The sequence below is a fragment of the Anopheles nili genome, chromosome 3 (assembly GCF_943737925.1).
Source record: "Anopheles nili chromosome 3, idAnoNiliSN_F5_01, whole genome shotgun sequence".
In the NCBI taxonomy this organism is placed as follows: Eukaryota; Metazoa; Arthropoda; class Insecta; order Diptera; family Culicidae; genus Anopheles; species Anopheles nili.
This window is the reverse complement of record NC_071292.1, coordinates 62,433,302-62,456,643: the sequence shown is the minus strand read 5'-3', so window position 1 is coordinate 62,456,643 and position 23,342 is coordinate 62,433,302. Positions and strand designations below refer to the sequence as shown.

The 23,342-nt window shown below is 50.6% G+C and overlaps 1 long non-coding RNA gene across 2 annotated transcripts in view; it reads left to right on the top strand.

The window, feature by feature from the left end:
- Window positions 1-23,342, top strand: part of LOC128727393 (uncharacterized) — a 71,335-nt gene that overhangs the window by 33,516 nt on the left and 14,477 nt on the right. For both annotated transcript variants that reach the window (XR_008410842.1, XR_008410843.1), the window contains exon 5: window positions 8,790-8,835. This is a non-coding gene — a long non-coding RNA (uncharacterized LOC128727393). The remainder of the gene's footprint in view (window positions 1-8,789; window positions 8,836-23,342) is intronic.

The following is a 23,342-nucleotide window of genomic DNA, read 5'->3' as shown; positions in this document are numbered from 1 at the left end:
ATAATTGGATAGTAAATTGTGTGCGCTAGCTGTCAGCCACAACGCCGATGCCAAGGAAACCGATCGACCTGCCGAGTGTATATGTGTGTGTGTGAATGTTCGTGTGTGTGTGCATGTGGAGGCGCGAGCAGAGTAGGCCAACAGCTCCGACACACGATTGCTACATTCCAGCTTTCGCGTTTGGGTTGGGTTGGGCTGTGGGCTGAGAAAGCGGCTGAAGTCGCCGTTTGTTTATTGATTGATTGACCACCACCACATTTACCCCCGTCAAACGCCTTCAACACGGTGTTCAACACAACCCCCAGGGAAGAGGACCATCCCTTCCTCCCGAGGGGTCTTCGGACTACCGGTGAAATTGAGCTGGAAACTGAACCTCTTTGGTGGAAATGTTTTCATTTTCCCCATATCGCGCACAATAATGTCTTTTTTGAAGTGACCCCGCTTTAGAGGGCAGTTTGTGACACTCGAAGAGAAGCCGACGACGCCGGACTTGGTGGTATAATCAGTTTAAATTGCTACTCTTGTGTCGGTCTCGATCCGCCCTCCGAACACTTGGGCTTTGGGTGGGATTAATTTTTTTATGACCCCACTATCATAACCCACGGTAAAGCCCGCGCGGCGTCCATTTGTAAATTGGAGTTGAGTGGGTGGGTGTATGGGTGGGTGTTACTAGAGCCCAGTGAGGTGAGTGAGCTGTGGTTTTTTTGTGCTTAAAACGCCTCGATAACGGTTAGTTTATGCGTGTTGTTCGAGCGATTGGGAAGGCTTTTAGGATTTAGAGGCTTGAGATGCTCAGGTTTATTGTGATTGTTTCGTTGTTTTAACCGATCAATCTGAACCCTCCCCCTTGCGTGTTGGAGTAGCGGGCAGCTTTTGTTTCGGTTTCCGTCATGGCGGAACATTTTTCTTCCGTAATCGGAGTTTCACACGCACAAACCAACCCCCCTTTCGGAGTCAGGAGGAGATTCGAACTGCGGCCACTGGTCCGTGATTCATTACGCCGTTGGAGAGGGGAGTTGAATGGGTGGTAGCTCAGGAAGGGTAGATTGCGTTTCGTACCGGTATCATCGTTTGCCTCTGTCCTATCCTTCCACCGCTCCTCCCCATCGCTCTCCAGCGGTACTAATTGGATCAATTAGAGAGCATGCTTCTCCGTGCGCGTCAGTTGCTCCCGTTCCAGTCGATGCAATTTCCCGCTAGTGGTGCTAGAGCTGGCCTCAGATACGCCTCTCGGAAGGTGAGCTTAAGACTACTGTGTGAGCTTTACTTCCTGGCTCACCCGCGGGTTGGCGGTGGTGCGTGGGTTGGAGGGAATTAATTTTTCAACCGAAAGCAGCGTTGGGGTTATCTAAAGTTTACGTCACGAATCCCTCTAGATCCCTGAAGTAATACCTCGAAGAAGACATCGTGGGTTCAGGATGATGGTGGTGTGGGTTTTCAGCATAGCAAACTAAAGCGCGCCCGCGACCCCCAACGGGTACTCAATTTAATTTTCCAATTTTCATGCCCCCCGGGTAAAATTGACGACGAGCGAGGACGACGACACGAAGTCAAAGAGTAAGGGAGCTCTGGGCTTTTTTCCACCCCTCGATTACCAATCAATCGATGGGGCCTGCAGTTCGAGAAGAAGGGACACACCACGCCCTTTGTATGTGCCCACCCCTCCTTCGCCCCTTTAGCTCCCACCGTTAGTTGAGCTTGGTTTGATTGATGAACTCGTTTCGAAATTGATCGAAGCCAATTCGTTGGCGTTTGCGACCGTTCCCTGAGCCTTCGTTCCTATGCATGCGGGCTGAGGAGATACTGCCTGCCGTTCGTTGTGTGACGTCAACCTCCCTTTGTGCCCCTTTTTTTCCTTCCTCCCCGTGTGCCACCGATTGTGCTTATCGTGCACCATCGTGAAGGTTTAATTATGAACTGTCCTCTTTACGGCGGCATTACAGCTTCGATGGAAGCAAAACGTGTGCATTGGCTGCTGAAGACTGTTGAATGTCTTTGAACGGTGCCGAAGTGTGCGTTTTATGAAGCAAGGAAAATAAAAAAAACAAACCCGCATAATCTCAACATAACGCGAACGGCGGGGTGCATGCTACCGAATTCGTGTGTCGCGGTTGCAACCTCTAACGGCCGATGAGGCTTTGGTTTGAAACCTAATTCCCACCTTCGAGACCCGTTTCGTTCCGCGCGGAAGCCAATCCATTATCGTCCTTTCAATATTCGTGCCGCGGGGATGCGCGATTCGTTAATTTGTTGCCGTTTCAAAGACGCTCTAATTATGGCATCGCGCGGCCTCACGAGAGATAACCCCTACGGAAGCTGATAATTAACCAGCAAAGAGATGATGTGTGCCTGCTGCATGCGTCGGTTGGGTGCGTTTTGTTGTGTGTTTCTTTCGGCTTTTCTCAAATATTTGTTCTAAACGCATCAATCAACAGCCGAACGTTTTGCAGCTTGCTTTGTGGTTTATTTGAGAAAATGGTTTGGTGATGCAACTGAGAAAGGCAGGGCAAGGAGACAAGCTGTATTTAGGTGATGAGGGTTATCGCCAGAGCAAAGGTCTTCGTATTACGGTGCCTTCTCTCTCTCTCTTCACACGTCGATGGAATTGGTGTGATGTCGGTTTCAGGAGCCAAACTGATCCTTACGGTCCTGTTCGTGCTCTATCATGACATAATGGTTGAAAACGACGAGCGTCCGTGCGTGCCTGCGGTCAGTACATCGCATCCCAGGGTGTGGTGGCGTTGTTCATCACCAAGTCACCTGGTCGCTGGCGATTAATGGAGTATTTGCGATAATTTGCACTGCATTCTCGGTTGAGAGGATTCGAACACACACACACACCATGTGTTCGGGCGATGGCACCAAAAACCCCGATGGGATTATTTCGATCGAAGCTCACTCCATCGTTGACCACACCCGTAGCGAGAGAGATAGAGTGAAAGAGTGAGTGTGCAACGTGCCAACGGAAACCGATGGCGGCGATGATGGCGATGACGATGATAATCGATAAACGAACGCGCGCGGCGGCGCCTGCTGTGGCAGAGTGGCTCAGAAGGGCCTTCTGTTCCCGCTTGGCAGGAGGTATTCTCGTAAAACCAAACCACAAACGTGGCTGGGGGTCATCATTATTCCTATCCGGCAGCCACCGTCGACATTAGCACGGCATGGTTCAAATAATGCCCTTCCCCTTGCCCGTGGGTGGGTGGGGGGGGGGGGGGGTGAGGGTTGGGGGATGAGGGGATGAGAATCACCCCCTCCTGACAGTAGACAATATATGGCCCTTCATGGGTCTTTTTGTCTGGCTGCAGTTGTTGATGCTCGCCTGCCCTGGGGTTGATGATGATGATGATGATGACGATAATGATGATGGTGCACACACACGCACCACCACCCTCCATCGAATGGGTTTGCATGCCCCCCTTCCCAGAGCGACGGGGTTGTCTGCACCAAAAGCATGGTGCGATGATGAACTCCGGCCCCAGAGTACGTCATGACACGCGATAAGAATCGATTCGCTCAATAAATCACTTCATTCGCGCGCTTTTCCCGTCGCGTAGGGTTGAGGTAAGGGATAACACACCGTTAGCGTGTGGTGGAAGCTCCCTCCAGCGGCAAAAAAAACTGGGTGAACGAGTGAACACGATGTGGTGCTGCTGGTTTATGTTGGGTTAGAGATATGGTGTTTTTTTTTTGCACACGCGTTTTCCAAACCCTTTTACAACGCTTTTTGCTCGATGATCGACGCGATTCGGGTAATGTTTCTCTCCATTCATTCGCAATGGGGAATAGAAATAAAGAAGTGACAACAAAAAAGGGATACAGAATGGTCGAGAGAGAGAGAGAGAGAGAGATAGCAGTAAATGTGACGAGTGATCAACGAAACGATGAGAGCTTCAGCAACACAATCCAGCGCCATATTATGGATGCGATTTGTGTTTGCAGGGTGAACAGCGCAGCACCAGCAGCAGCAGCATTCACTGTTCAGACAGGGCTCGTTTTGGTGGCGGCGGATTTACATAGTAATTTGTCTGCGCGCGTGTCATGCCTGTGGAATCGATTTAGCTTGAGCAATATGATTACACGCTATCGCAATCTGCCGGTCGCTTTCGGGGGATGATGATGGGCGGATCCGCGAATTTTCGCAAATAACCATTCAAATGGCGATAACCGTAACAACAGTGTATTATCTCCCGACCATATCATGTCCACGGGGGCCGGCTCGAGCGAAACGCCATTCCACATTTTCGCTATGATACTTTTTCGTGCTTTTTGCTGGTGAATTGGAAGCAAAATGCGCGTCGAATGCCACAAACCATCCAGCAGCAGCAGTAGCAGCAGCTCTCACTTGTCATGCGAACAGAGTGGCCCAATGAGGGCAAAACCAGAAGCAAAGTGAACATCCCCAGCCCCATCACATTCCGAGCTGGGTGAAAAGATGGTATCATTCGTCAGGTTGTAGCTCCCGCAATGCAATACGAGAACTCCCCCGGTGGTGGCCCGTCGACGGCGTGTCATTTTCCGCTCAAATCAAATCAACTTCTTCCACCCTTGGAGTAGAGCGCTTGTGTATGTGTGTGATTCCAAGCGCTGTCAGTGAAAATCCGACGAGCTTTCGCTGTCACAAAAAATAACAAAGTGTTAAACACGGTTTTAGCGTCGGAGGGTTTGCGTTTTCCGTGGCTTTTCTCTCTCTTTCTTTCTCTTCGTCTCAGCCATCAGTCCGCGTGCGTGTCAGAGTGCGTTTTTTTACGAGGGCGTAATAGATACAGAGAGAGTGAGAGAGACAGCAGGCGTAAGAAGCATATGTGAACATACGGCTACGAAAAGGCAAACGTTGGCGTCGAACGTGTGGCTCTTGGATTCCGCCCACATTCACTCCAACATTCCCTTCGCATGCCCTTCTTCCCAGCCAGCACTCTCCCCTCACTGTGGCATCCTCAAGCAGTTCCGTCCCGGTGGTTTCTTTTTATAATCTTATCAAAACAGTCATCACCCGGGAGTGATTCCGATGTTCAAGTACCGTTTTGTGTTGTTTGTTGCGTTCGCGTTTTTCTTTCCTTCCGTAACATCATCCACCCCTTACCCCCCCTGTCTACCTACCCCAATCACGCTATCCTAACGATGTGTGTGCGTTTGTTTGTTTGTTGGATTTTGTATGATTCTCTTCACCCCCTCGGGGAGGTGTGTTTTTCAGCAAAATGTTTTTATGATATACTCACTTTATGGCCCAAGTTGCACGTGAATGCGTGGATCTGTGGCGAGGAGTGGGAGAAAAAGAAAGCGACGCGGTGGGTGGGTGGGTGGTTGGGTGGAGAAAACGACTCCGTAATAAAGCGTCGGACGTGGTTCACCTTTCCGGTTTGATCGGCCACGGATTGACACACACACGCACACCGGGGCTGCGGTGGGTTGGAAGTTTTCCCTAAATAAAACAAAAGGATATCCGCTTCGGGTACGCTGGCACATGTGGTGCACTTTGCAAAGAGTGTTCGTGGCCACCATCACGACCCTCTCCTTCACTCTCCCACTAGTCTGGTTTGTATCATCATGGCAGTCATTTTTCGCAGAGTGATTTTTGCACACACAAACAACTTCTCCTGATACCGGCAGCATCCGACACCGGGAGCGTATGATTCGCTGCATTTGCCAAACCCACTTCCGGGGAGTAGGAATCCGGAATTCGAGCTGCACCGGAGAGGGCAAAGAATGCAAAAAAATAGACGAAAAACTCACAACGAGCGGACGGAAAAGCATTATACATTCCCCGTGAAATCGTACTCTTGGGTACTTCACGATGTGTTTTTTTTTATTATTATGCCTTACGCTCGCAACGTTTCCAGGACGATCCTGATGCTGGTCCTGTTTCCGGTGCTACGGCAGAAGAAGCTAGACAGCAGGCAGAAAAAATTGGCTCAAAATCCATACCCCTTGAACTTTTAACACGGTCGCGTAAAGGGGTTCTCGATGGCTATTGAAACAGGACTGCTTCCTTTTCGAAGCAGGATGTGACGGATCGAGAGAGAGAGAGAGAGAAAAAACAGCTCAGTATTTATATTACCCCTATAAAAAAGCGAACGACGCGAATCCTCGATAGGCACTGAAACGAATCAAAACGAATCGGATCGATCTCGTCATCGTCAGCATAATGTTTTTTTTTCAAGGATGTGCTTTTTTATATGCGTATCCTGCAGAATTTATGTGCCCCTTTGTACCCCTTGGGAGAGAAGCGCATATTGTGACAAACGTCGCTGGTAAATCTGGCAGAAGGATCGAAGGATATTGTGTCAGCTTTGCTTTCGAACACACCACATGCGTGCTTGGCGTTTCGATCCTTTTTCCGGGATCTCTATGCACATTTGTGTCTCCAGCAAGGAGACATACACCATGAGAGAATCAGGATGGAGATTTTCCGGAAGTCAACGGTCCGAGTAGAGGAAAAAACATCCCCCGTTTGGGTGTTCCGAGTGAAATCACACGAAAAGCGAACCAATTTCCCCAACAAGCGATGGTCGCCTTTTTCATCTTGTTTGCTTTTTTGTGTGGTTGCTTTTGCTATCTCTGGCGGCAGCCGGCCCTTTATCTTGCCCCGATCGTATCGCCAGAATCGTGTGCACCATATCAAGGTGTAAAAATCATGTGTGGCGCTAATTGAACTACACGTTTGTACTTTTTGACAGCCTGAAAGCGAGTTGACAGAGCAGGCTCGCTTCACTTTGAATTTGCCGGCTTTTTTTTCGACTGTTAGAATATTGAGAAATAGTTTCAGTCTCGTTCAAACACACGCATCGATCGCAGGGAACTCTTGATGTGTAGGAAAACAGGCTGTAGTAGTATCAGTTTTAATTAGTTCTCAATTTGTTTGTTATCTTTTTAATTGATACCACACACGCAAACTGTTTGTGGGGTGTTGCTTGCTTTTGGAGGCTTATGTGTCTGCTCCAATCGCCTCGTTGAGGGAATGATTTCATTAAATTGATTTCACCCGCGTCGCCTATCGAACGCGCCTCGCCCGTTCGTAATAAACTCACGTCACCTACAACACGTGGGAATCTGCGCCAAAGGCCGGCCCGATATAGATTGGCATCAATTTAATTTGGCGTTGCACGGTCCCGAAAAAGAAGCGCAAGAAAAAAGGGAAGCAAAATCCATTCAAAAGCATATTTTGGCATGCCACTGCTGCCACCGATGCTCCTCGTATGGTGACGGGCTACACACACATACACATGGACGGCTTTATTCATTCATGCATTCCTTCCGTCCTCCCACCAGCTGTTCCGGTACGACTAGGGTCCCTTTTTCTCACCCCCTCCAGCAGGGCCAATAGACGGGTGCCAAATTTACCGCGAATAAACTCACCGACTCCAAACGGGCGCGGCAGCACGTTCCGGACGTGTTGTGGAAGTGCAAAGCGAACCCGGAACACACCCGGCTCTATTATAGAATCACCCGTGCAAGTGGCATCTGGTTTTCGTGGGGAGAGAGGTTGGTGGAAGAAAAGGGCTCTTGCAGCGATGCATTCAGGGCAGGTCCGCAATGAATTAGCCGCGGAATCATCATCCTCCCCCGGGGTTGCGCTCTCTATTGATTCCGGAAGGTTGCCAAAGCCGCGTAACCTCCACTTCCCGTGGGTGCATGAAGCTGGCAGAAAGGGACATCAACCAGGTGGGAAAAAGGGAGGCCAGCAGCAACAGCAGCAGCATAGGAAAATCGGAAAGTGCTGCATCCGGACACACGGCCCTTTATGCCGGAGGTCGATGATGATCACCGTTCTGTTCACCATTTAGTTCCGGGTTTCGCAAGCGAAGTGAAACCTAATTAGAGCGTTTGAGTGAGAGTGTGAGAGAGTGAGAGAGAGTAGGGACAGGTAGATTGGGTGTTGCAATCGATCCCCGAATTGCGATAGCGAGAGAGAAAGGGAGAACGTTAGTTGGTTTTTCGTCAGCCCCACAAAAACGCGAATTCCGAACTAGGTTATGTTTCCGCGAGCGTGGTAATGGTGGTGGTGATGGATGCGGTAGAAAAGGCCAATAGGGGGTAGTGGTGAAACGCCGGTGCAGCGTTGCAGATTTGCGGAAAATTTCCAGCCTAAACCACCGTGAAAAATCATTTCCCAATTTGTATGTCGGTGGACAGCTTGGCGACGGAAGTGAAAAGGGGTGGCTGTATGCTTGACCGGGAACCGGAATCGAACTCAACCTTTTCCCACAACTGAATGGCATATTTGGGTTTTCGCCGTGCGTGCCGAAATTTTTTCCAAATCGCTCAAACACACGTACCCTACCCTAGTATAGAATGGGGATTGTCGGGGTGGAAAATCAATACTCTCTCTCATATTCCGGTGGATTCAGATTCGCATCGTTTTTGAGCTGGCTTTTCCGAATATATATATGTGTGTGAGTGTTGGGGAAAAACGCCGCACACACGGACGTGGCAGGATTTTATGGTGCAATGGAATTTTGGTGCTAAAAATACGAGACACCAAAAAACATTCCGAGGGGCGCACAATTGTTGTGTAATTTAATTTGAGCTATTAAATGCGCACCACCACAACCACTGTTCGTTGCGACGAAGCCAGCCTTGCAGCAATGTGGGTTGAATTTGTTGTGGGTGAGAAAAAAAAAGCCAACCAAAGGACCATTTAACTTCACGCGCTCTACATTCCACGTCATCAGCAGCACATTTTTATCCTCTCTTTCTCTCTCTCTCTCTCTCTCTCTCTCTCTCTCGTTTTCAGTACACTTGTTCAAAACGCTTATCTATAGCTTGTTTCTCTTTTTTATCTTTCACAGAACAATGGAGACATAGAGGAAATATTCAACCGGAACATCTGAAAAGGTAGGCGTAACGATTTCATTAACATCTTGCTACATACGAGGGTGTTTCAGGGTGTGATGTTCAAGCAGGAGCAGCCCCAAGGAAAGGCAGCAAAGGCCATGTGTGGGGTGGGGTGGGGTTGGGAGGATACAGCGAGTGTTTCACTTCGTATCCGTGTAGTTAACGCTTCACCGGTGCTAATCGGATTTGCCGTTGTGTTAGACCGACCTCTCCCTTCCCCCTTCGGCTTCCGCTGGAGTGATGTTGAACCATGGAAATGATTAATTGTTATCGCTGCGGCGGTGTTGTTGTTCCTCCGTGGATGGAGGGGCGGGGGGGGGGGAGGGAAACACTGGGTGGAAAATGGCGGGGAGAGCCTGAAAGCAACGGCGCAACGGCAGCGTGCCAACATGCGAACCTTTTTCCGGCTCACTGGAGAGCCATTCAGCGGAATATAGGGGTGGGTGAGAGGCCACAAACGATTTACCAATTATTATTAGCAGCTCATTTTTCAAAGTTCTCTCTCTCTCTCTCTCTCTCTCTCTTTCTCTCGTGCCTCCAATCTGGCTTTTGCTTTGGTGTGGGATGAACGGCGATTTATATGGCGTACGAAATGCGATCCAATCTTCGCCCCACCCTCCGGGTGGGGGTTTTCCACCTCTCCCCCTCCAACCCCTATCTACAATAGAGGTTGCCTTAAAGCTGGTCGATTTCTCGCGCCGCAGCTGCAAATTAATGTGAATAATTGCGTACAACGCCAGCAGCACCACCTCCACAGCCCCGTCCGCGATAAGATGTTCAATCGCGCGCGTTTTGCTTAATTAATTAACTTATGTACTGAACCGACCGATGGGAGAGCTTCCAAAAATCAATACCAACCTCTCTTTCTCTCTCTCTCTCTCTCTCTCTCTCTCTCTCTCTCTCTCTCTCTCTCTCTCTCTCTCTCTCTCTCTCGTTCACTTTTGCTTCACGCAACCACGCAGAGGTGTGGGACAAAAAGTCAGCGGTCCGTAAAATATTCGACGCGACACTAATTGGTTAAAATTCGTCCCCAAACCCAACGCCGCACGTCGTCCTCCCAACTGCGTGTATAATAAGTTGACGCAGAGAGAGAAAGAAGGAGGGGTACGATAAGGGGACGCCACCTCTTCCCCCTCCCCTCCGTGACCTTCTCGATCTTTGGGACTGCCATGATTTACGCCATCGGTAGTCGCGTGACAGATTGCACCCTGGGACCTGCTTCTCGCGCGGTCATCTCGCGCAATAAAACGCTGACATTAATTCAGCGCGCAGTCTCGTAAATATGTATCTTAAGTAACAACAACGGGGGCACCCCTACTCTATTAACCAAGTAAAACGAGATCTGCGATGGCCGATCACTTTCGTTTCATTTTATTTTACTCGCGCGCCTCGAGAGCCACAACAAAAAATCGTGCAATCGAGTAGGAAACGGCAACACTCGGATCGCTCGCTGTCTCTCGGCACCTTTGGTTAGCTTTCAAAAGTCCCCACCACACGCTCGGGCGAAGAGCGAAGGTGACACAAAAGATGGAAACCGTCACTCTGTTGTTGTTGTTGCTTGACATCTTCACGCGTTTATCTATCTCTCAAAACCAGCTCGGTGATGGTCTACGACGACGAGAACGACGCTCTGATACAGTTGTCATCGGTGTGTCACAATAAAAAACACTAACCATAACAATAAAAAGGCAACATACACAAATAAAATAAGCGGATAGATGGGCGCATTAATCGGGCTAGGGAAATGTGAGTCAAGCGGGGAGTGAACCACCCGCCAATCCCCCTCCCTCGGAAAAGGTCCTGCGTCGCACTGTTGCACGGCAAGTTTCCATTTTCCAAATCCCTGCTCGTCGTCGTTGGTTGGACATAAACGACACAACGGAACGAGAAGAGCAGATTCAGAGAGCTTATTTAGAGAGTTGGAGGGAAGCGAGAAAAACGGTCCCCCCTAGTTCAGCCTATCGTCGGCAGGTCTTCGAGAAGACGGTCCATGTGGCGATGATGGGTGGCATTGAACGATCGTCACGGATTTTCTTTGCTGCCTTTTCGTCTGCCTTTTTTTTGTTTTATTATTTTTATGTTTATGTGCCTTTTCGGTAACCGCTGCTGGGCTGATGTGCCAGCCGACGTTTGCAGGCGACAAAGCAAGCGCGACGTGTGTCTTCGAGTTGGTCTAGTAGCTAGCCCTAGATCATGTCCCCCTAGTCCTAGCAAAACGTCACCAAATGGGGAACAGAGAGAGCACACATTTACAACAGCCACATTGTGGGAAGTAGAGGAACGGTAGACGAAAACATAAAGAAAAAGGAAAATGGCAAAAGATGGTGGAATAAAAAGAAGCATCACGCCCCAACGACAGCATACGACGGTGCGCAGAAAAGTCATAACATCTGTGTCTCTATTATTTCCATTTTCTCGCCGTAATATGTTTTACTTTTTTCCTTTCCCTTGGTTGCTCTTCGTCGTGCTTTTCTTTCTCCATCGCGTGCTGGGTCGTGTGTCCAGGCGTGTGTTTTTTGTTTGCGCCAAGAACATGGCGGCAGCTCTGAAGAAAGCCCTCCAGCCTCGTGAGGGAACCTTTCACGCCTCCGTTTTTACCAACCAGCAAAAGACGGCTCCGTTGTGTGTCGCGCCGGTGGATTGGGAATTACGGTGTTGGTTCGAAATTCACATTTCCAAAACGATCGGGAAGCGTTGGTGGTGGGAGTGAAGGGAAAAAACGCCTGCTAATCGTGGCGTGGCGCTCGGTGAGCAGTATTATGCTAAATTGTCATGAAATTATGAGATTAGCAGCAGTAGCGAGAACGGTAGCGGCACGACCTCCCAAGCCCTGGAGTGGGTGGTGGGTGTGAGAGTTGACTAGGGCTAGGGGTTGGTTTTGGTGAGTTCTGTTGGCAGGCGGCGGGGTTGAGCATCGAGAAAATGGCGGACTGAGCCAATGGAATGGGAATGGGTCGTGGAAAAGGGCTCGTGACGGTGGCAGGGTGCAGGCGAAAGGAGAACCATTTAGAAGAGCGAACGTGGCAGAGAAAGCGAGAAGGAAAATGATGAGAATCTTCGAAGCAAAAGATACAAATAAAACACGAAATACCCAACGAACACACCGAGGCGCGGCACTTGTACGAGGGATTGTAAACGTGAAAGTTTATGGCTGGAGTGAGTTCAAGGGCTGGTTTTTTTCCTTCTCCCCTGCTTTGATACTGTCCCCCAGCGAGTAGGGTGCTGACTTGAGGAAACGCAATGGCGAGAGAGAACGAGAGAGCATGTTCCGCTATGGTGTGCGTTTTTTTTTAAAGATGAGTCGCTTTCGGGGCGGTAAAGTATGCAAGTTATCTTCCAATTTACAAAGTACAACATTTTTCTTTTCCGTACAATTTAGCGAGTGTGTCCTTTAGTTGCGTTTCGGAATTACCCCCAAAAAAAACGGGCAAAGAAAAGTAGTGGAATCGCTTGAAACGGGCAAAGAAAAGTAGTGGAATCGTTTTGAAGGCTTTTTTGTGTGGCTTTTCGAAGTCCCCTTCGAGATGCCTGGAATAGTTCTCAGCATCGGGTATGCGACGAGAGCAGCAGCATTAAACCCGTTCAGTGTGGAATGCGAGATGGAAGCGAACAGCATGCAAGCAACCATTAAATGCCACCTGGCGGGAGACCAATCGTGTTCGAGAAAATCGGTCGAGATCAATCAATGTTGCCGATGAGAAAATGACGACGCCGTTGATTGAGACCCCATCTGAATGGAATCCCTTTGCTGGTTCCCAGGGTGTGGGCTCAGAGATGGGTTTCTGGGAGGCTGCTCGGTGACATTGGGAGATTCATCTTCAGAAGCATTGGAAGCAGCAGTCAGCAGCAGCCTTGAATTCTGAGCCAAATGGTGCGCTGACTTGAGTGCCGATTTGTTACTTACCTTCGTCAAAATGACCCTGGTTCTTTTTTCCGTTGGCCTGGTCTGGAGAAGAGGCTCACTCTCTCTCTCTTTCTCCCTCTCCCACTCTCCCACTGTACCTTTTTTGTCCCTTGTGCAGCATCGCATCAAGTTGCCGGTCCGTTGCAAGTACCTTTGGGATATTAATATTGCTGCTCCGTTGCTTCGTCGTTGCTGGTGACGCGCTTCTTGGTGTTTCCCAACTTCCTATTCACCTTCCGTTTCATGGTGGTATTCTTCTCCGGGTCGCATTCGACCTTCGGGTCGTCGAGTTGGTTGGTTGGCTGGCTGACTGGCTGACTGGTTGCTGGAACGTCGTCACGTCTCCATGGAACAGCTAGAGATCCCTCTCCTGGTGCTGGTACTGAGGATGATGGCCACAACCATCTCTCCGCACGAAACCAAGCAACGGCGCATCTCGACGAGAAGAAGAACAGCCCTTACCCTACGGAGTAGAGCGAAAGCGAGTGTGTGTGTGTGTGTGTGTGTGTGTGTGTGTGCGTGGGTTTGTGTGATGGTGGCAGTTGCCAGCGGTTAAAAGCCGGAACAAAAGGAACGAACGAAGGGCTCCCGCGTGGGTCACGGCGGAACAACGACAGAGAGGGAGTGAGAGAGAAAGAGCAGGAAAAAAGCCCCTTCCTTTCTGTCTGTCAGTAAACGTCGCGCGCGGTCAAGGAACTGAAGGATCGGTGGAAAATGGTGGATGCGCGTGCGGAGGCGAAAACCGTCGTTTGTTGAGCGGAAAATGCCGAGAGAAGATTATGACGATTTTCTCGGTGTATTACAAATTCTTTGCCGACTTGGGGGTTTTATGTCCGCGCTTGTTTTTCCTTCCCACTTTCCCACCCGTTGCTTCGCTTCGTCCCCGCTTGCCCACCGAGCGTTCACATGCTTTTACTCCGTTGCGCTTTGCCCTTTTTGGTTGGCTTCCTTTTTGACGGAGGAGAGGTGGCTCCAGAGAGAGTGTATGGGGTGCTTTGGGGCTTTGGTTCTTTGGTTCTTTGGTTCTTTTCCTTTCCTTGGGTTTCCGTGCCACGCTGCCATGTATCGCCGAGGGAACACTCGAGCAAATCGGCCGAGGTTTTTGCGGTGCTTCTTTGCCGTTTCTTCTGCTGCCTTGGTTGGATCCGAGAAGGAATCACCCTCACCGTTGGGGAGCAACACAACTGGCAGACATTTTGTGCTCCACCATCAGGGAGATGCACACACTTTTCTCCGCCAGGACCGTTGTCGTGATTGCTGCCCCAGACACACAGAAGCTCTGCCTCACAGGGCTCCCATGTGCCGACAAAAGGGACCCATTGCGCTTTTATCATAATCGTGCTTCAGAGCGGTTGCAGTCGTTCGTGCACCGGGGGGTTTTTTTGTATGTACCACTCGAATCGAAATCGAAACAGCACGCGGAACCTTGAAAGCACGCCCTATAGCAGCGCCCTTCAGCTTTGTCTCCCTTGCCAGCAGCGGGCAGGTTGTGGTGGTCTTTTGAATGCGGCTCATCTTCGGTTACTCAAGGGCTTCTGGTTTCAGCGTGCTCAGAAACGCTCAACAGCACCCATGGGAAGCGGTGGAAATTAATTCTTCCCGTTACAGTTTGTAACACTTGCTCTTCCCCCCAAAGGTTAGAATTACGCGGGCATTAACGGATTTTATGGCAGTTGATAAGCGGGCGAGTAAGTGAATAACTGAGAGAGAAAGAACTAGAGACACTTTTCCCGCAGGGATGGGACGAGGTACTGTTTGTGATCTTTTAGCAGTTCGAAATCAGATCTAAACATCCTTGCCTTTAGCTCACAAAAACCCAAAGAAGCCACAGTGATACTCTACCATCGCGAGATCTACAGGAAGTCGACGATAAAAGGACGTTTAATTGGCTTCCTACGAAACTCTGCTACACGTTCCTGTGGCGGTGGAATTTCACCTGCGATTGGGCAACCATCCGAGTGCTCTAATCTCTACCCACACCTATTAGCATACGAGAATCGTATTTCCCTTGCTGCGGCTCCCTTATCACTATCGTATCCCTTTCGTTTCTTCTCACTGTGTCGCAGCCGTAGGACGGTTGGTTTTGCTCGTTCACATTTGAATATTTGCACTCTAATGAAATTTAAATCCAATTGAGTTATACACCCGCTCCTGCTGCCCGAGAGGGTGGGGAAAAACCCCGAAAGGAAACAAATGTAGAACAAGATCTAACACTACCAGAGCGCACTCGAACGACCTGTCCGTGTAGTCAGTAGCAGCTGGGACAGCGTTAGAGTGGCGTTAGTCATCTTCTCTTGTGATTTTTTCTCTTCTTCCTTCAACTTCTGCCCTCGTTCAGGAGCGAAATGGCTGCAGATCATCATTATGCATTCATAGCATAATCTTCATAATGCCCGTGACTCGCTTCCCAGGCGAAGAGAAATATTGCCCCAAGGGTGGGTTATTTTCCCTCCCCTCTCCGCCACCCGCTCGATGCCTATCCACCCTACACACTCACGCAACGAGAAGCAATGATGGCGGACAGTCGACCGATAGAGGGCGCTGCTGCACTGGCGCATGTTGTGCAGTGTTCCTGATTCCTTTCTTGTTCTTTTTTTTTCTTGCACCTTTTTTCCTGAGGCAAGCACACCCCCCCCCCCTCCCGACACCCACACCCACGGGGACAGGTTTCTTTCATCGAAATATGAGCAACCGATTCCGACGAGAGAGGACATTCGGTTACCACCCACTGCTACTGGTTTGCCCGGAATGCCAACGGGCGAGTGTGTGAGGCCTCATAGAAGTGGGTGAGAAATAGAAAAAGGAAAAGAAAAAAAGAAGTAAATACAACGAGCCTCCCATCCATGACTGGGACCCGGGAGTATATGCACTCACGTAGAACGATTTCTTCGGCCTTAATGTGGCTTCACCGTGTGCAATCTGCTATTGTGGTGGTGGGTGGGGGAGGTGCGTGCTGCTGCGGGGACGTTGGCCATCAGCACATTCGACGAGTTCCATCGCCTTCCGAGTATACCTGAACAGATCCAGGAACATCGGATGGCGCGCAACGAGCAGTTCATGCCCGGGGAATGATGATGATGAAGTTGATACCGACCGGACCCGGGCAAAAGGATCGTCTATGAAAAGTTCCTTCTGTTCTGCAGCTGGATGAGCATCGGTTTCCAGCGCCTGGATGCAAGCAATATCAATTGAATCAAGCTTCCCACACCGTTATGCTTCGCGTGTACCCTTGCTAGCTGCGAATCGGATGGGGAACTTTCTCCAAAATGGCGCTATAGCTCAAGCGCCCTGCGAAGGACGAGTCGATAGTCACCAACGATGAAGCTGTGTGCGATGCCCCGAGAATGGGTTGGGAAACAAATTGCCTTACCCCGGCCAGAGGGGTGGGTAGGGCGCTTTTCCTACTATCGGCCAGAACTTTACCGGTCCAACCGATAGAGGAAATTAAATGAACTGAAAGCGACCGAACCTTTGGCACGTTCTGTCGGTCGCTTCCCCGGGTCGGCAGGCAAACAGGGATTCTGGCTAGAAAGTGCTGCCAGCAGGGCGAACTTTTGCCTTTGGCCGTTGTCTGCGATATATAGAGAGCCAGCCTTTCGTCCTTTGCTAAGGAGAGCAACGCGCCGGAAGAAGGAGCTCGGGTTATTTTCAATCATGGCTGGCGCGTGTTCGGTTTTCGAGGATTGAGGGTGACTTAAACGAGGGCAAGCGAGGCGGGAGATGGTGGGTGGTTTTTCCCTTCGGTGATGAAGTTTTGATCAGCTCGTGTGCGCGCACTGGGAATGGGCTGTGGAATTGGCTCGTCTTGCTTTTCGAAATGGTGCAATCTGAACCGAACCTAGGATGAAGCACACACTTCGGTGTCTGGATCCGTGACTGGGTAAGGATTAATTTATGTGTTTTGATTTGGTGTTGTGTGTTGGCTCGTAATAACTCTTCTTCGAGAGCTGCCTGCCGACTCCCGTTGGATAGAAAGAAGAGACCCCCATCCCCCTCCCCATTTATTGCACTCAACCCCCGGGGAGAGACATCATCCTTCTCGGGGCAAACTCGCTCATAAAAGAACGCGAACGTCTAGTTAGAAGCAGCAGCGGGAGGTCTTCTTTTCGCACATTCCATCGCGGTTGGAGGGGTAGCTTATGGGAAATAAAAATTAAACAGAATTTTATAGACCCACCACGCGAGATTCGCTCGACCACCCTCCTCGGGGTGGTCAGTTTTTCGTTCCGCGTTCCGCCATTTGTTTTCTTTTCTTCGTTTGCTCTCTTTCTCGTAATGCCTTTTTTATGTCCCATCATCTCGCTTGTGGCAGGAGGGAGGAGGGGAGAAGGGGGCTTATCCACCGGTTGCGTGCGGGGATATTCCCCCCTCTGTTCTGCGCTGCGTAGGACGCGAATGTGTGTCGCAAAGTGAAAATAAACTAATCCATTTATTTAACAACCCCAAACCGAAATCGCACACCACCCACAAACCCACCCCTGAGGCTGTCGTCGTCGTAGAGGGGTCGTAAACCCCTCCGCCCCCCCCCCCCCCCTCTCCCTTTCACTCAACCTCGGTCGCTGTTAGGCCAACGCTTTAAATCTCGAATATCTCGTTTCTGCGGTCACGACGTCGTACGCCAGCAGAGCTGATCCAATTCTGCACCCGGGAGAGGGTGTATGACGTTGATGATGGCTGATCGAGGGCGTTGATTCGGTTGTCAAACCCCCTCCCAGGCTCAATTGAACTTGCGTTCCGGTCTGACCTTCGGTGGCCCGGATGCCAGCAAGGAACAGTGCCCAATCTCCCTCATGCACATGCATGCCCTGGGTATGGGTGGGATAAATTGTGTGGCGCGCTTCCGTTAAGCCACTGGCTAATCGCCTTCATCGCCTGTTAGCCTGCGGGTTTTTCATGGGGTTGTTCGGAAGAGGGGGTGTGTTTTACGACGCCCCCCAAACACCCCCTTGTTCGGGTGGAAAGTGATTAAATTTCCACCAACCAACCCAACCCGACGACGGTGGTTTTGTGTAGTGAAATTTTCGCGCGACCAAAAACACACCACTCCCTGGTGGATGGCGGCCGGTTAGAGAAGGTGAAAATGGCGAGCTCCGGCGAACATGTCGGATTTAGTTGGGAGCTTAAGTTGTTATTTTTTTTCGCTTCCTCCAAGAGGATTAGCGTACCCCTGTGTACGTGGGTGGGTGGGTGGGTGAGAGGGTACGTGTTTACGATGGCCCCTGGCTCACCTGGCGTCGTTTCAATCGGTCATTTTGTGTAAGTTTTGCAAACCTTTCCTGACCCGAACACACGCTTCTCCCAGGACACGCTCGTCGCTTTTCCACCAAGGGACGTATGTGTGGTGCGAGGGGATGGGGGGGGAGGGGGGAAGCCATGGCTAATAGAGGTGTCAGTTTCAAACGACCGACCAAACGGAGCGCAGGTTTCAGCTAGAGAGCTTCTCTAACACCGTAGAAGCGTGTCACGGATGGATTCCCCGAGCGTGGAAAGGTTTCAATTTACTTGTCCACGACGCGGTGCACCTTTACGCGCGCGCGCGCGCCTTTCAACCGGACCTCGTCAGAGAGTCGCCTGGGGTGAGGCAGAGGTGAGGTGTCTTAGCCCCCATCTCCTCCCCACCGCGGGACACGGGAGCAAAGTGAGTGCAAACTGGATGAAGAAAATTATCCTCCACTCGCTTGACATCGTGCTCATGGCATTACAGGGCTGTGTGCTAGAGTTGGGTCGCTTAGACCTGTTAGCGGCTTCTTAGTCACCCTGTGGATGCCTTCGCAATGGTCGAGTCGAGTGTGTTCGCGCCGTGTCTCAAGGTATGTGAGTACGATGCCAGCAGCGTCGCTTTTCCTTCGGGCGCAAATGCGATAATGGGAGTAGGAAAAAAGGAGTAGCGCTGCTTGTTGCGGTCTCCTTTTCCACTGTCACGAGGGCGGGGGAGCGAGCTTCTTGAGGGAGTGGGTGGGTGGAGGACACTCTCAACTAGACGATGTTTTTATTACGCCGTTTTCGCTCTCGTCCGTCCTTCCACACGATAGTGATTTTGCTCCTTCAACGCGGGTTGTGCTGGAATTGGAAGTGATTTGTTCACGAACGGCTACTACAAGCGAGTGAGCAGCTCGTTTGGATCGGAACCAGCACGTGTGTGTGTGTGTGTTCACCGGGTGTGGAAAATGTCCAAGACGTTCAGAGCGCAACTAATCGCAATCGTTGTTCTGGCCCCTGGAGCTGGTGACGACGGAAAATTCGCCGTTCAACGATAAAACATCCGTCCAGAGTCTTTGCACACTTTTTATGAGCCATGTTTTACACTTTTGGGGTGATTTTTTTTCCTTCTCTTCTCTTGATGTCGTTGGCCCTTTCTTTCGCTCTCCTTCTCTCTCTTTCTCCGCATCTTTGACCTCACATCATCCCATCTACCAGGTCGTCGTCCGTTTGGCCCGTGGCCATTCAACGTTTTCGTCGTTTTCCCGTCGGTAATGCTTTTTGGAGGTTTCGAAACGAATTTCGACACAAAAAGGGAAACCCGTCGCCGCCGCCGCCACACGCAAAGACCGCCAGGAGAAGTCCTGTGTCCCTTGTGCCGTTCCTGAAATATCTTTTTTTATGGGCCGCGAAACACGAATGGCACAAAATCGATGATGCCTTTTCTTGCGTCGTAACCACTCGCGGGTAAATGACCACCACCACCACGACAGTACACTCTCCCACCCACACGTGCCAGGTCGATCCACATTTTTTTTCGGAGGGTCGCGCCCGAATCAAATCATGGCAAAATTATACCGTTTTATGACACAGCTCTCTGCCATTTTCGGCGCAGGTTTCGTCCCTCCATCGTTCGTTTGGTACGGTGTTGGCGATGGCGTTAAAGTGTCGATGGTTGGCCGTTGGTTTTTATTTTATTTCCTTTTGCCCCACATCCCCTGCCTCTGAGCATGCATGTGTGTGTGTGTGTATGTTCCCGGTTAGCACCTTGGCCGGCTGGGGCCCGATTTGCATTTCCATTCCGTTTATGGTACGGTGAGTAAAATGTTTTCAAGTCACATTTTCGTTCAAAGTTCCCCCTTTCTTGACTTTCGGTGTGTTGCTTACTTCTGGGAGGGACTTGGCTTCTTTTTGGGTGTTTTTTTTGCGCACTCTCTCACCCTTCAACCAGGACCATTGGAAGAGGAAACACAATGCGATCCCTTCAGGCGTTTCGCGTGACTTTGGAGCTCCATCTGTCGGTGACTGTCTCCTAATTTGCTCTCGCCGTCAAGCATACCTTGATGTAACTCGTGGCAATATTCATGAGATAATGAATTTCAGTTTTATTGCACCATGCGGTGGGTTTGCGAAAGCGCTCGTGAACGAGAGGACAAACAGGACCAATCTCATTTGCATTTGTGGCAACAGGAGTGCGATGACACGCGTGTCCTGTTTCAACCGTCACAAGATGGATCCTCGACCTCCGGTGTGTTTGTGTGTGCTGCATCGGATGATACGGGTGCACGTGCGTATAATGCTTTTGGTGAAAATCGCAGCTCGAGCGCCATGATTACATGCAAAGAGTTTTGCCCCGTTCCGGTGAAAGAAACGAAGCTTGCACAACAGCTCCTTCTGCCCTTTTCATCGTTATGGAACCGCCTCGTTTCGTGAAGTACGTCGCAATATCCTGTCCAAGCGACGACGATGATGGCATTTGTTTTGTTTGTAGCAGTTTGTTTCTGGTTTTTTTTTCTCGCTCGTCTTCTCACCTCTCTGAGAGGGCGATGGTATGGTGAAACTTTCTCTCCACCGTCGCGAAGGAAAGGACTTTCGCACGGAGTACGATCATCACCCCTAGGGGATGCCGAAATAATTCCCGAGTATATTCATACGGTTTTACGCGGCTTAACCATCCGTTCGAGATTGGAGCCTCCTCCACACGCAGCTTGTTCTGATTTCGTGACCCTCGTAGACCAGCGTCGGGGAGGCGAGCAGTAAAGGGAGGGGTGCTGGGAAAAGTAAAACAACCACGGGTGGCGGCTGTGGCCCTCTGGTGGTGGAGAGTGGAAATTTGTGCAAACATTACTTAACTCTGTCAACTGCTGGTTGGTTCCGTCGGTAGAATTGTGTTTGCGTAAGACAATCCGGTCGGTTGAATCTTCGGCTTTGTTGTATACACTTTCCGTCTTTCGTTGCCCCAGCCCAGGCTTCGGGGTTGTGTTTGTGTGTGTGTTTTTGCACTTGGAATCACTCGAGCTCTGCCACGGCGGCATTGACAGCTCTCAAATCATGCCGCACTGAGTCAAGTGCTGCTCTTCTACGGTGGTTTGTCTTGGGGTGGTTTTTGTCTATTTTTTTTTTTGCACCTCAACGTTCAGGCTACGGGTTTCGGAATGATAAATCCCAAAGAGCGCACTTTCCCAACATTGACGGTAGCGGTGTTCGCGTTGTGCCCTGCGGGCTTTTGGGTGGAATTGATCCGGAAAGGAGTGAAGATCCCTCCGGAAGCCACCCACCATCTCTTAACGTCCTCTGTTGCTTGTGCGAAGGAAGCTAAAGCCTCGTAGATGCACCATCCGTTCCGGTGTTCCGGTGTGGAGTCCTGAAGGTTGAGCTACGAGAAGGTGATATCGCGCACACGCCACAGAGAACTTCCACGTACCATTATAAACGATTTCCCCGTGATACAACGAAGTCGGCGGAACAAGACACCGTGGGGAATTGACAACAGGAGGGAGTTTCACTCAATTCTCTCCACCACGGTGGGGGTTCCTGTTTTTTTTGCTCTTCTTTTGGAAGCGACTTCACATACGGAATCCTTTTTCCACCCGAAGAGCTTTCACTGAGCTGACTGGCTGGCGATAGCGAGGCAGCACACCGTTCGTCGACGTCGTCGTTCCTGTTGCCGGATCGCTTGACATGGGAACAAATTCTTTTCCCTTTTGCCGCTAGGGAAAGGTTTTCCGATTTTCGATGTCAACGAGTTTTCGTTGGTGTGCTTGGGCGGGTTTCCAGACACCAGGCTGAAATTGCACGATGGCGTGTTCTGTCCTTCAGCAGCAGCAGCAGCTGCCGCTCGTCGCGAACGTGGTCGTCTTTGCGAGCCGTGAATTAAGGAAACGAGATTCTATCACCACCCCCGTCGTGTATTGTGCTCGTCGGCGTCGTCGTCGTCGTCGCCGGTCGTCCTTTTTGCCGGTTGCGCCGCTTTCAACTGCTCTCTGTGTGTCCCTGGTCTGGGAGGTTTTCCGTGGCGGACGATACACTTCCGGCCCGGGGGCTCGCAATGCGTCTCAATCTCTCAACCATATGTGTGTGGGCGTGAGGAGCACGAGTGGTGGTAGAACAGGAAGCGACTCGCGACGGGTGATGAGCATAAATTGTTATCGACAGCAGAAAGTTGCGCCCATCCTGGAGAATGGCTTTCTGAGCCGTGCCAACGGAATCAGCGAATGCGGTGCCAGAATCGCGCATCCTTCGGGAACGTGAACGTATTTGATCCCATTCGGTGTGAGGACATCGCGCGCGCGTTCGTATCCGCGTATCGATTGAATAATAGTTTTCCCGCTTTCCCAGCAGTAATGGAGGATTGAGGAGAGAAAAAAAAACTAGACAGCTTGCTGCTGAAACCCGTAACTCGGAGACCCCGACTGTTCGGAAGCGTCCATTTGAATTGGATTTGTGTCGCTAAAGGAATCACACACCATCATCATCATGTGTGTGTGTGTGTGTGTGTGTGTGTGTGTGTGTGTGGTTTCGTGCACCAACCATTCCGAAACCCGTTCGCTTTCGATTGCAGCAAATGAAAAACCACTCATCTGGAAGCGATTGGAGGACGAAAAAGGAAAACCTCGATGCGCCCCGGTGTCGCGCTAGACCGTCGGTGTGCTTATCGTCCTGTGGGTTTCGTTCTTCGAAACCTCAACATTGCTCCATTGGGCATTCGAGACGTGGGATATTGCACGATATTCTGCAACCCTCCGCCGGCAGTGACGTCTGGTGTGGCGGATTACTCTGCAGCAAAAAAAAGCGAGAGAAAATTCACCATGCCGATGGCAATGATGCGAAATGGATCCCCGGCTAGCTTAAAAAGCTGATCGGCTCTCGAGAGCACTGCTAATGCTGTATGTGAAACATATGTGCACGCGCGCACAACCCTCCCGGATCGGAAGGATAGATCGTTCTTCGCTAACAAAGCGTATAAAAAGTGTGATTTTCCCGGTGAAGTGGAAATATCCTACCGTTGGTGGTGGCGACGGCTGAATTGGGGTTGTTTTTTTTCTGTTCTCTCTCCTGCTCGGATGCAAAATCGAATATTCATATCCTCCGTCCGACCGGTGCCGAGGACGAAGGATGATGCCACACACAGGCCCCCTCACCCACGTCTCGTCCTCGAGGCCGTTGACACACGTACACACGAGATCATGGGAGACCGATTTCGGGGGAAAAGTTGGTCCTTCGAAGTGGAAAAAGTTTTGTCGAGTGTTTGCAAAACCCGCCCTGCTGCTGCTGCTGTTGCTGGCGTGTCATGTATGGTCTCGTCCGTTCGTCCTGTGCGTGTCCTGTGTGCTGAAATGCGTGTGTGTGTGTGTGTGTGACGCCACAGCAACGCAATCCTTTTGATCGTCGTGTGTTATTTCTG